The sequence below is a fragment of the Schistocerca piceifrons genome, chromosome 10 (assembly GCF_021461385.2).
Source record: "Schistocerca piceifrons isolate TAMUIC-IGC-003096 chromosome 10, iqSchPice1.1, whole genome shotgun sequence".
In the NCBI taxonomy this organism is placed as follows: domain Eukaryota; kingdom Metazoa; phylum Arthropoda; class Insecta; order Orthoptera; family Acrididae; genus Schistocerca; species Schistocerca piceifrons.
In genome coordinates, this window is record NC_060147.1 from 32,849,394 (window position 1) to 32,863,510 (window position 14,117).

Here is a 14,117-nt window from a genome sequence, read left to right on the forward strand (position 1 = left end):
AGCATTTGGAACCAGTACACTTGTGGTGTATACGCCGCCTGCGCACTGGCTCCGCTTTTGCTTTTATGCATCTGCAATATTAGTAATGAAAGTAATGTAAACCAATTGTAGGTTACGCAAACATTATTGTATGCTTCAAGTCGCTGCAGTGAACAAATTAATGCTAATCATTTGTATGACATGTAAACTTTACTTGCATAAATAAATATAAATGAATATGTCAATACGTACTTTTGCTTTCTCGTGCGAGTAGCTAGTGCGGAGGCCATTTATCTTCCTCTTGATATCCTCAGCCGTCCATCCAGGCCGTATGTCACGGTTAATAATCTCTGCTATATTTTTGTAACTCTCTTGATCTATTTTTATAGTCAGGGTGCCTCACATTGTAAAGCGCCTCATCCGCTTCATACATTTCAATTAATTTTGTGGTAGACGCCACACACAAATTGTATTTTCCGGCCATGTTTACAAACACACAACAGATGACAGAACGCTCCAGCGATGCAGGCGCTCCGCGTGGTAACATATCGCATTGCAGTGAACAGAAGACAAGCGATTTCTTTGATCAAATCTACGGCGAGGCCCTAGATATGATCAAATATTTGACGACATTTGTCAAAGTTCCCTATTACACCCATCAAATATCTTTGACAAAGATATTGGACAAAGAAATTTGATTGTGTAATACCGGCCTAAGTGCAGTAACATTTTGGTAAATTAATGCTCTTATTTTCTGTGATGTTTTGGATTCGAACATTTTTTGCAAGCAAACTTTTCAATATATTATCAACCACAAAACTGTGTATAATATCTTGATTAAAATTTTGTTCCACTTAAATATTGCTTCAAAGTAAAAGAATAGGTGTGCCAAATTTCATTTCAATCCTTCCAGTAGTTTCTGATATGTGTTCCTGAAAGCAGAAAACCTTAAGTTGCAGAAAATTCATTTTAAAGTTTGGATGAAATGTAAAGCAAAAACAAAAATCTATCATACCTTAGCTAAAACTGCCCACATCCATATTCCATTTCTTCCTCATCATCCTCTACAGCTCTTTTAACTTCTCTGCTCCTCTGCCTAGCAATTTTTTGTATGTTCTGTACTGAAGTCTCTGCCTTCGCGATTCTTTGCTTATCGATGAACTGCAGTATCGGCCCAGTGAAGACTTCAGGTGTAAAGCCGAACTTGCTGCGGATGTGAAGTCTTGCCACATTCCCATCATTAAACACTGCTGCAGCTTCCAAAGCAGAAATCTTCACCACCAAATTGGTAACAAACAGTCTTTAGACATCTTTCCCAAATAAGAGCATTGAAACTTTCATTTGGGTTCTGTGTTTTCCCATGCAGACGTTTTTCTAGCAGTTCTGGTGAAGCCAGTCCTTTAAAAGTTGGTTTAATGGTCATTGAAACCTCATAAGGAAGGTTATTTTTATGGATATAAGCTTCCCCACTTTCCTTACTTTTCAAAAATTTGCACCATTCATTAGAACAGAGGCCATGTTGAGGTGTAGTGTCTGTCGACAAGTAATGCAACCAATGGCGCATACTGCTTTCCTCATACTGTCCAACCTTGTGAGGCTACTTCTAATTGCAGCACCATAATAGACCAGTAGGCTGGCAAATCTCTTCTTTGTTAGTCTGTTTTTACCTCCCAGTGGCTTCCCATCCTCTAGTAGCTTGCCTTTATTGTCTGCAACAAGTCTTCAGAGTCATCCACCCATCCTCTTCTGAATATGGCCTAAGCACTCCAGTTTCTCAATTGTGCAATCTTTTCCATAGGGCTGACTTTCAACTGCATTCTTGAAAGCACTAGAGTCTCCATCTCATAAATACTGTACGTATCTTACTCCATACTTCTGCAAAGATCTATGGAAAATAAATTTCATACCTGCATCTTCCATCCGACTCCTGGAGCCTGCATATTTTCTGCTACAAACAGCTTTATGGACTTCTTGCCATTCTGGTTCTTTACCTGCATCAATATATTTCTTGTACAAGGAATATATTTAGACATCACCTCTAAGTCTAAACTTTTCCAGTGTCGACACTAATGATTGTTGACACTCCATGCAGTGAAGTATGCCCCCTCTTCATCCAGGAACTGTCACAGGAAACTGCTATATCGTTGCTATTAGTTGCTTCACAATTTTCTTGAATTACCCCCAGGACTGCCATTTTCATGCTCTCTTCATTTACTTCTGCAACTGCATTGAGGAGAACAGTATTCATTGCAGAGAATCTTAGGGAAGGACCAGACATGTTCATAATACCACATAAAAAGTTTCCACCATCTCTTCCAATCCCTATACATCTTAGTCCATAAGCAAATCTCATATTGGCGTCATAGATTCTATTACTGACCTTTGATGTCTTGAATGGTCTGTCAGCATCACAGTTTTGACAAAATGTGCAATGTGCAAACTAAACCTTCTCTCTTTCCATCATCAACCAAATCCACATTTCCTCCACAAACATAGCACTTGCAGGCTTTTCTAAGTGCTTCTGCCACCATTTCCAGATCCACAATTCTGAAAACTGTATTTCTGTCATGATTTGTTTCTTCTGACACAATCCCTGTCCCAAGTTTTATTTTAGATGCACTTGGAGACAAGCTAATGTTTGCATCTGCAGGCCCGACCCTAACCTCAATGTCAGTTTTTCGCTTGATATTGGAAATATGGGACTTACTGTAGTTTTTAAATACTTTATCAGGCCTAGACATTGTAAAAAATAATCAACAGATTCAACCTTGCGCAAAGAATGGCACAATAAATCAAGCGTCACTCGAATTCCACTGAACAGCACAAAAATTGTTTACAACACTCCACAGCCTTCTATACCACACTGATTGAACAAGAAATGGCTCCACAGCCTTCTTTACAACACTGCTGTTATGTATACAAAAAATCACAGCCTTCTAAAGCTATATTTTCTAGGTTCACAGGCCAAATTCTGCAATAAATTTTTTCCTCCATTTGGTACATTGAAAAGCGGGCTTGGCGCATTACACTGCTTAGGGTTTTAATTTTTTTATGCCATTTGTAGTTAGAATTTCAAGGAAAAAATTTGAGATAATAATCTCAATTATATTTACTATCAAATAAGCAAATAAAAATAATTTGTAAATTTTTTCATTATTTCTGCCACCGTCTCCCCTTAATGATGTACCTAGGTGCTATACTATCAGGAAAACACAGGCTACGTCAGTGTTTTCGTCAGCTATTACGGCCAAACACTCAGCACCGTTAATTTCCTTCCTAATTTCCTCTTGACAGACTTGATGCATGCACTGGAGGAGTTCATTCCGGATGGTTTTTGAGGTTCCTTTGAAAATTGTTGCTTTCTCTAAATGCGACTTTAATACAGAGTCTAATTCTGCACTAAAATTGATCAATGAACGAAAAACACCAGATTTTGAACATGATTCAGTGTCATCATGTCCTCTAAGGGCAAGTTCCAACGCACCACAGAAACGAATGCAGTTTGATTCAATATGTATCTACTATCGGTAACTTTTTGATTGTGTAATGCTACGGACCTTCTGTACCCACTGTCTAATTGGGAGCTATATTTACATTGCCTAGACATGGTGCGGTGGCCCGGTGTAATGTTAAGCTCTCTCTATACAGCTTTCTTGCAGCGCCGATGTCTTCTGCTAGCACCGGACGCTTCTCCGAAGATTTCACTGCTAGGAAGGGGAAATTTTCACTCTCTCGCTCTGTCTCTTCTTATTTAAAAAATACGCTACTCTTGGAATATAATTCAATGCACCATAACATATTTATTTCCACTTTGTACAAAAAAACAACTAAACTTTATGACGTAAGCCCACACATTACCGGGCACCCAGAATCAGTTAACTACACATTTTTGAACAGATTTAATACGTAAGTTTTTATCGTGGCTGACTATCCACGTCCAGTCCACGTACTCTCAACAGCAGTTCAACGTCTAGTAAACAGTCACTATTTCGAGTCCCTCCATTTGCTTTTGAACAGTACAATGCTACATCACTCTTTGCAGCCGGCCACGGAGCTTCCAGGCCGTATTTGCTTATTCTTGGCAGATTGCGCTCAACACTTGCCAGCGCCGACGAATTATCTCCCTTCCAGTTTCGCCTGGACAAAAAATAAATGGGTGCAGTATCCCATGCTCATCCTTACGCGCTGCTTTAAAATAACGCGTGAGCGAAACGGCTGGAACACAAGTGTCTCCAGACTTTCGTAAAATTCTGGGGGCACTGCAATGCCATATCCAAAACGTTATTTACATGGACTGAAGAAAGTTCGTGTTTTCTAATTTTGTCATGGAGGAGTTGAATGTCACAGACTCCATGTTTAGATCATGAAAGATCTCCTCCAAATGAATAAACAAGGAAAACAAAATAAGGCATTTTTCGTGTCACAACCACACAGCCATTCATGCTTGTACAATTCAGAGTTAAATTTCCTATTGAATTGGCGACTTTTCGTTTTAACGGCCTCCGAAATTGTTAAAGCAGGAGTCGGCCTACCTAGCCTCTTGCTTTCTAATTTTTCTTCAAACTTCCGTGAACCGAAGGATTCAGAGAGCAATGAAATTACCTGACTCATTATTTGACGTATTCACTTGTCATTTGAACCTCAAAATTCACTGTAGCTCACGCTAAAATAACTAACGCAACGCACAGGAAATAGTTCGCTCGCAGCTACACCTGACAAGGGAACCTCCCCATCGCACCCCCCTCAGATTTAGTTATAAGTTGTCACAGTGGATAGGCCTTGAAAAACTGAATCCAGATCAATCGAGAAAACAGGAAGAAGTTGTATGGAACTATGAAAAAATAAGCAAAATATACAAACTGAGCAGTCAATGTGCAACATAGGTAACATCAAGAACAATGTGAGCTCTAGAGCGCCGTGGTTAGCGTGAGCGGCTGCGGAACGAGAGGTCCTTGGTTCAAGTCGTCCATCGACTGAAATTTTAATTTTTTATTTTCAGACAATTATTATCCGTCCGTCCGATACGAGGTAACTGCGCCGTAGTATGGGGACGCCACACCTAAACAAACATCCAAACACACGTCAGTCGACTACAGCGCACGGAAGAGAGAGTATTCCTGCAAACGAGGCTCCCTGGCTGGCAGTTGACTGTTCACTACTTTGGACGAGAGTGCATTAAATACGTGAGATGTATTCCGTGGGCAATATGAGTCCAGCAAATATAGCTCGCGATTTCAATAACAATCGCACGGTTTTGCGGTGCGGTCGCAAAACACAGGCGCTAAACTTATTACAGTGAACAGAGACGTCAGTGAACGAACGGACAAATCATAACTTTGCGAAAATAAAGAAAGTAAAATTTTCACTCGAGCGAAGACTTGAACCAAGGACCTCTAGCTCTACAGCGACTCACGCTAACCACGGGACCACGGCGCTCCCACGCACACGTTGTCTTTGATGTTGCCTATAGTGCACATGGACTACTCTGTTTGTATATTTTGCTTATTTTTTTCATAGTTCCATACAACGTCTTCTTGTTTTCTCGATTGATCTGTGTTCAGTTTTTCAAGGCCTATCCACTGTGCCAACTTATATCTAAATCTGAGGGGGGTGCGATGGGGAGGTTCCATTGCCATTCCATTGCCGGTACCATTCCAAAGTACCGTTATCCATGATGGCGGCCATGACGTCAGAGACACCCCCCCCTCCCCCCGGCCTACATACACGCGCTAGGCATGAAATGTTTTCATAACACCGCCACCATTCCAAAGCACCGTTATTCGACAACAAGGTCGCACCCAGTGTATCCACCACGTGATGCGTGTCTAGTCTCTATTGCCGTAGCGAGGTGAGAGAGAGAGAGAGAGAGAGAGAGAGAGAGAGAGAGAGAGAGAGTTAGCGCCATCTCTCTATGTCACAACCCCGCGCCTACATACACGCGCTAGGCGGGACCTATATAAGTCAGTGCACGGCCCACCTCACTCTCACACTGCTCGTATACTTCGTTCGTCCAATACTTGTCACGTCTTCGTAATTAAACGTGCAAAAATGAAGCGATCACGATCCGCCAGTGGCAGCAACAGCAGCAAACGTGCTCATGTGGACGAAGTTCCATTCCCTGGTAAGTACATTTTCAGTATTCTGATATCTGCACCCTTTAACTCTGTGTATGAGTGCTACATATCTTTTATAATGCTCTCTATAAAGATCGCTCCTCCACTTGTTCTGTGTGTGTTCCGGCCTACGTTTTTTACCCCTTTTGAATCTCTATCTCTATAAAAATTGCTTATCCACGCCTTTTTTACCTCTAACTTGGGCGTCTGAATCTTTTATTTTACGTGTTAACATTTGTTTTGTACTGCTCTCTATAAATATTGGTCGTCCACGTGTTGTATGTTATTGTCTGTCGCACTCCGCACGAGAATAAGTTCCTGTTTAGCGTTCATAATAATCTGCCTCATATCCTCAAAATATCCCATAAGTATTTTTAGAGGTATGCATGCAGTAAATCGCTTGTACTCCTGGGGAGTTCTACCCTCCGCCTCGTCTATGAACCATCCAGCATTTTCTAAACTGTGCAGATCTGCTGGTGATGCCGAGACGTATGTTTTAAGGGTCGATGTTAGACCAACATTGCGTGTACGATCAATCTCAGAACCATTCAGTTCATAGCGAATCTCTTGGAAGAGGAATGCCAATGCGTTGCGTGTCAGCTTGGACCCCACTGTATCGGTGCCATCAGTTTTCTTGAATGACCCCTCGAGATATATGAAACTCTTGCACGGAAGAGTGAGTGTGTCCTGGTGCTGTATGACAATCCTGATTTCATCATTCTTGTTAAACGTGGTTGAAGCGTAAGATTTATGAGAGAAGTATTCTTGACGTATAATTCTGTCATCATACTGTACTGGATTGGTTATATTGAGTGATGACGTTATTGCGGGGTTTGAGACCAACTGATTTAAGAAATTCGTAGGTCACAGGTGTTATCAGTTTGCTGTTCAGTAGCGAAGTGGCGCGCTGTGTATTGCGTGCACTGGTTTTATACCGCACGCCCATCTGGTTTTAGATGTAATCGTATAATGATTTCCTCACCGCGAAAGTCGACAAGTTTATTATTCTGATCCACAATACGCAGCTCCAAATAGCCCAATGTCTGAGCAGTCACTGGAAGGTGTATTGCATTGGCAGGTGTCTCAACAATCTTATACCCCGCTGCAACTGAGGGGAAGAATCCGTGAATAGTGTGAATGAGAGTATCGTTGAGATAGGAATTCGTAGCAATGTTACACTCGACACGTATTGTGCTGCCTGGGAGTATATCCACAGACTGATTGGACTTGTAAAATTTAGTTGGATCTTTCTTCAAAATCTGCCCTTTTGTGAATCCAAGCAGGGGTCCTATTGAATGTTTCTGGCTAAAGTCAATCGTTGCATTTAGAGTCCTTATTTCAGATTTAAGTGTATTGATGTTTGCACGTAGTTCAATACCTTTTCCAGACTGTTTTAAGAGTTCGTTTAAATCGTCAATATCGTATGCACCAGATTCTATTTCAAGAATATCTTTTTCACCATTAATATCGAGGTGCAGTTTATTGTTAGTGTTGGTGATATTCGGGATGCTGTTGTACTTCTCCAGTCCAATCAATGCAACACTCCATTGACCTGCACTCAAATCAATTGGTGGGAAGTAATTTGCACGCAATACAGATCACCGTCCTTTCAACATCAAAGTGTACGACATAGCATTCCCAGATCACGTAAGAAACAGATTGACCGTCCTTACGGCGGAACAGGCAACCGTAAAAATAGTTTCCCCGTGGGTCAACAGATGTCGCAGGCGACGCTACAATGCTAACTGACCTGTCCATGTCGCGGAATTGGCAACGCTGTATCTTCGCTGACGTGAACGACGCTGATCTGTGTTCGGCTAGAGCGCCGCGCGCGAAATGCATTCGTCACACAGCTGACTGTAGACCATGATCGGCTATGGTTTTTCCCGAGTTTTCAATCGAAGAATGTAGATTAGTCCCTGTAATTCCACAAACCAAGTTTATTTCTACTGTAGGGATACTTCTCACAATCATATGCGAAATGAAAAGTAATACACAATCTGCTCTCGCGCAGACATGTTACTATAAGCAGTGTTGTTTTCGGGCGAAAGCTGTGAGAGGATTATTAGCGCACAGAGAAAAAGAAATTAAAATAGGCAGCGTCTATAGTTTGCATGCTATGCTCGTTCTCTTCTATCCTCCTCCCTTCATTCCAGTATAAACGTTTGTTCACATGTATAAACGAATGGAAGTGAACATTGACGAATTATCTATGAATACTCATTTGCAGCAGTGTAAACGAGGTTTTACACTCGTTCACTTCGTTCGCTCTAGTATATACCAGGATATAGAGGGACCGATGACCTAGCGGTTAGATGACGTCTATTATTCATTTATTTCACTGTTGCTATCTCAGTTCAAGAGCCATTTTCAAGTACCGAGGGAAAAGTCTTGTAAGGTAATGCTTCTTAAATTGTTTACCAAATGCTACCACGCTATGCTTTGCGTTTTGTTATCCATATCTTATATCGGTTTCAGTTTTCACATTGCACACAAAAATGCCTCTACAGCCAAAATTACGATAGTGAAGTGAATAAACAGTTTTTTTCAAAGTCCAAATCGCAGCAAAGATTTCATTTAAAAATTATATATGATTCTTGTACAGGAAGGGCTGCCACGTTATATCAGAATATAAGATCGACAAAATTTAGATAGGATCGAATGCTTAGGGATCTTTATTAATTCTTACTCGTAATTAATTTATAGATTTACCTGAATTTAAAATCCATTCGCGTAATCTTTCTTTATTTTGGACGGGAATCTGAACATTTTCAGTTCAGGATTTGTTCGTGTACTCCTTCCACAGTTGATATACTCGCAGGCCCTCGGCATGACGACTCGATCCACAACCACCGGTATGTCAGAAACAGCTGTACTTCACAGACGCCAAATAGTGGAAAGCTGCACGCGTTCGGCCGATGTTGCCACATATTTCACAGAACGGAGTGCCATCTAGTGGTTGATTCTACAAGTAAGGGTGTGACGCTGCTGCCGCCTGGTGGCCGTTCCCTGACAAGGGTTGCCTACTAGATCATAATTTGAGTAGAACTAAAAAAAATATTGGAACAATTTGATTATAATGGGAGTGGTGGTATGAAATAAAAGAGAAACAGGAGATAAGATTAGATATAAATTATTTATTTAAAAATCATACATTGGATGTACTATTTCTGGGGTGTCGTCATAATCTGTACGTTTCTTCTTAGAACTTGTACAATATATACCAAATAATTCTCTTTGGTTGGCAATAAATTCTGCATGTATCTCACGCAGTTCAATAGGTGACTCTGAGTACTCTGGTTTTTGACACACGGATTTCAACTGGAAGTCTGTAGATTTAATGGCCATATGCGAACGAAGATGCTACTCAAAATCGTCAATATGTATATTATTAACACGTAGAGAGTTTTTAACATCACTATATCCTGCCTTTATGCTAGGGACCCAACGATTGTCTCTCGAGAGCAAACCGTATAGAGGAGTCTAGGTTGAATAATTTGATAACTGACGGATGTCTTAGATAGACGCTGTCGACACCTGATTTAACGCATAAGGCGCAGTCATCATATACAGTAGTAATAGAAAGTGTAACATCGGCAAGACGAATGTCTGGTGGGGAATGAGTTGGATCATATTCGGTGGTCATTTGTTGATTGATGTAGCGCCCTGCATGGAAGATCCCGGCCCAGTCGAACTCGGAAATCGGGACTTTAACACTTTTGGAAATATTTTCGATCTCCATTATAGCTTGGATCCCCCAGGCATGATGGACGTCTTATAGCAATGTTCACACGTTTGGAGCCACTGGAGGTTAAATTATATGTCGTGGTGAATAGCGTAGCCGCACTAGACGTATTCTTTTTATTTACAGTATCTAAACTCGGTGGTTGCACTATCACGGGAGTGTTCGATTGTGATGAGTTATATGTCGGCATCCAGTACTGACCACCATTTAGTTGATCTTTAACACCACCAGTGGTTGAATTCGTTGTGTGGTGAGCAGATCGAGCTTCTTCATCACACAAGTTTCTGAGTGGGACGGAGAGCAGCAACTCCTTGTCCTGCTCCAACATGTGAGCTAGGTGGGCTACAGGATCCCACGTGGTCGCTACTGGATCAGATGAGTCGGCTGCCGCTGGTGTAGGTCCGGATGAGCTGGTTGACGAAGCTAATGATGATGCAGGTTCGGACGCGTCTGCGCAGCTAAGCATGGTGGCGCTTGACTCTGTTGAAAAAAGAAGATGAATGATTAGATATTAGCGAATAAGTGAAAACATTGAATAACTAGAATCAAGGGATGCGTTGTACTCGACACCCATCCGCGGGTTAATTGCCTTGGCGTGCCTGTGAACACATTGACAAAGTCCGCCGCGGATCCCTCGCTCAAAAAATAGAAGCATCGGAGCATCAGTCAAAAGTTCAATGTTGCAATCCGTTTTTTTGAGCATAGCGTCCCAGGACAACCCAGGTGCCGTGTAATAAAGGGCAGGGTCCAGAGAGTACGTGGTCATACATACACTCCGGAACTTTTCGAAAACATCTGCAAGCAAACGAACGTCCGTGTCCATGTATAACCTTGCATATTCTCCCAAATTGGGGATGTTGAATTCCCGCCAGACATTAACGGCATGCTCATAATCTGTGATAGTTATGGTATCGCCTGTGAGAGTACTGGTAAAAGAAATTATGTCGGGAAGCCTGGTTTCATTGAGTTTTGCCATACTATCAAGATACTCGTACGGGAAAACTCCTTTCCTCGTCGCAAGTTGAAACTTTTCCTCATCGGGAAATGCAGATCGAGTGATATGCATATCATTCCGAGGTAAAGTCTCAACCAGTTTCTGGGGCGAAGTCTGCATAAATCGTAGAGAGTCAAGGAAGCGGAGCGTAATTTTCGGCGTCATTCGTTTTGAAAAAGAAATGTACTTTTCAACACTTTCAGGCAGGACACTGACCTGATCATTCTTCATACCGAACTTAGCCAAGTGCTCAACGAGAAAATGAGCGTCATGCCCGCTCAGATTATGAAAAAAGACGGGTATGTGTGTAGGTAACTGATACTTCAAGTTGCATGCATTGTGGGCTGCACCGCGGAACTTACCCGTAAGATGACAATGGTCTCTACGAGGAGTCTCCGCTTTTCTATCTAAGGCCAGCCCGCAAATATGACAATTAACAGCCTTTTCATACAAGTCATCATTTTCCTTTGATTTGGTCATGGGAATATTGATGCTGTAGAGTTTGTGAACTTGCCATGAAAGTTTTTCAAGCTCAGTGAGAAGCCAAACCGCCGGATCGTCCCCTACATAAGACTGATAGCTATTAAGTTTACAATCATATGCGCATACAACTTGGAACGCCGCCGCATAAGGTACGTGTTTTTGTGTGAAGGTTGTGTGTGAGGCTAAGGGGTTCCCTTCACAACGAGTAATAGGAGCCAGCAAGCATTCAAAATCGGCGTACACAACAAAAGGACAACGCTGCTGGTGGTGAGCATTTTTAAATTTAATGAAGTTATTTTCCTCAGTACCGGGTCCTTGCATGCACAGTCTAATAGATGTGTCGCTAATAACTCTTGAGATGAAAAATAATTCAAACACCTTATACAAATATGTTGTTTATGTTCATTTTTACTTAACTGGGAGGAAATGAGTCGGGACATGTCTTTGATCCAGACGTAGTGATAATTACCACGTTCGGAGAAGAGCAGCATGTTGACATGCAACTCTCGCTCACCTGCAAATTTTGAGAAATGGAGGGGGCCTACTACTGTATGCTTGTTCCGCTCATCTGACTTGCTTTTCTTCTCCAGGCGATAAACGTGGACCGATATTGCGGTATTCTGAGCCTCAAACTTAGGTATGTCCTGGATTCTTAAAGGGAACTCTATTCCGTCAAAGTTATACTCTCTCTTAATATCTTTGACTTTGTAACTGCTGGGACGCTCGGGATCATATTTGTAATTGTAATTTCTCTCGCAAGCCAGGACTGACCATGCAAAACACGCATTATCATAGTTATTTTGAACATTAATGCACGCCTGCTTTTTCTCAATATCTATAGGGAGTTTAATATAACTGGACCCTCCATTCATTGGATCATAGACATGTATATGGATGTCGAGGTGTGGTATACTGCTGAGCGCTTTAGCGGATCCACGCACTTCCATCTCGGAAAATCAGGCCATAATAGCGCTGAAGGTGGATTCTCGGTACCACTCAGCAATCGATGTGCTCCGAGAAATAACGCCATTGTCACCCCATATATAGTGCAGAGTAGTCGTCTCCGCGTCACCTTGATGTTTAGGGGGGTGATTCAATTCACAGCATAATACCGCACTGCATTTAATGGCGTTAAATTCCGGATCTTCTATGAGTTTGAGGAGCTCGGTCTCCAAGACGGGGAGGCACGCCTCCAAAAACCTTACAGGATCGCGATACCTCCCGCCTGGATTCTCAATTCTGGTGAAAGAGATTCGCCCCTCAAACGCTCTAGCAACTGTTGAGTATTCTAAGGGAGTCATTACGCCGTTATTCTGATCGAATACATTATCGATAGGACGGGGGAGAGAACTACCGCTAGCCATAGGGAAATTACTATTATTACTATTGCTACAACTAGGAGTCCACCCGATAGATGAAGGGGCTGGTGATGGGGGATCGTAATCATCATTTGCGGGGAGAGGTATACGTCTCCGAACGCATGCCTTGCGTGGGCGGCGGCGGCGAGCTGCTGCTTCCGGAGGAGGAGGAGGTGACAGCCGGCTTGAAGGGCCAGGCTGTGGCGACGGCGGACGGGCTGCGCTGCTGCCTCTACCTGCCCCGCTCGATGTTGTTTTTCGCGACCAAACGGTTGAGTTGCGCCAGGACGCCAGAGCGGTTGCGGCAGCGCTGGGGGAGGAGCTGGCGCGTGTTCTGCATCCGCCTCCCGCGAAGCCCTTATAGGGGCTACGCAAGGCGCTGCGTGTCTTTGCGGTTCGGTGCGCCCGAGTCCCGCCCCCGCAACCACCGCTCTAGGAACACGGCCTACGCCGTGTGATATACCTGTAAGATAAATAAGAAAAAAAATTAATTTAGTGATTTATATTTAAAAGAGCGATAAATAATAATAAGAGTAAATAATAGCTCTGACTCCATGGTTTGAGCAACTCATTGCCAAAATGAAGTAGATCCTCAAACCAATCAGGCAGGTTGATCTCCTCCTCCTCTAAAGACTGAGTGTCCTGCGTGGCGGGCGCCGTTTGAACGCTTTGGGTGGTAGAACCGAATGCTGAATTAGGCGCATCTACAAAGAAAAGACGAGCTTATGAGGACTAAATGTATACAATCAGAAAACGGGTATGTATATTAGATGAAATTATTTAAGTTTAAGAAATATGTTTGTATTAGAAATGTACTTACATTCGAGCTGTGCATAAGCCCTTTCCATCTCGATCTGATTGTCTAGATCAGCCGTGATTTGCTGGAAGAAATCTAGAAAGATGGAGAAGACTGAATATAATATCGCGTATGGAAAGGGAAGTGTGCATTCAGTTAAGTGATAGAGAAATAAGCGGACCAGCAAATTTAGAAAAAAGAGGAAAGAAATGAAATATTTACAAAGAGCACTGCACAACAAATATAACACACACAACACGTGGAAGCTCTATCTTTATAGCGGACACGGTAAATTAATTATAACACATACAACACGTGGAAAGTCATTCTTTACAGAGAGATGTCCAAAACGGATATAAGACTTAACACACACAAACATAGAATCCGTTAAAAGACTTAGTAAACTTTACAGAGAGAGATCGAAAACGGATATAACACGTAACATACAACACGTGGACGAACAGTATTTATAGAGAGCAGTACAAAACAAATGTAACACGTAAAATAAAAGATTCAGACGCCCAAGTTACGAGGTAAAAAAAGGCGTCGATAAGCAATTTTTATAGAGAGAGAGATTCAAAAGGGTAAAAAACGTAAGCCGGAACACACACAGAACAAGTGGAGGAGCGATCTTTATAGAGAGCATTAT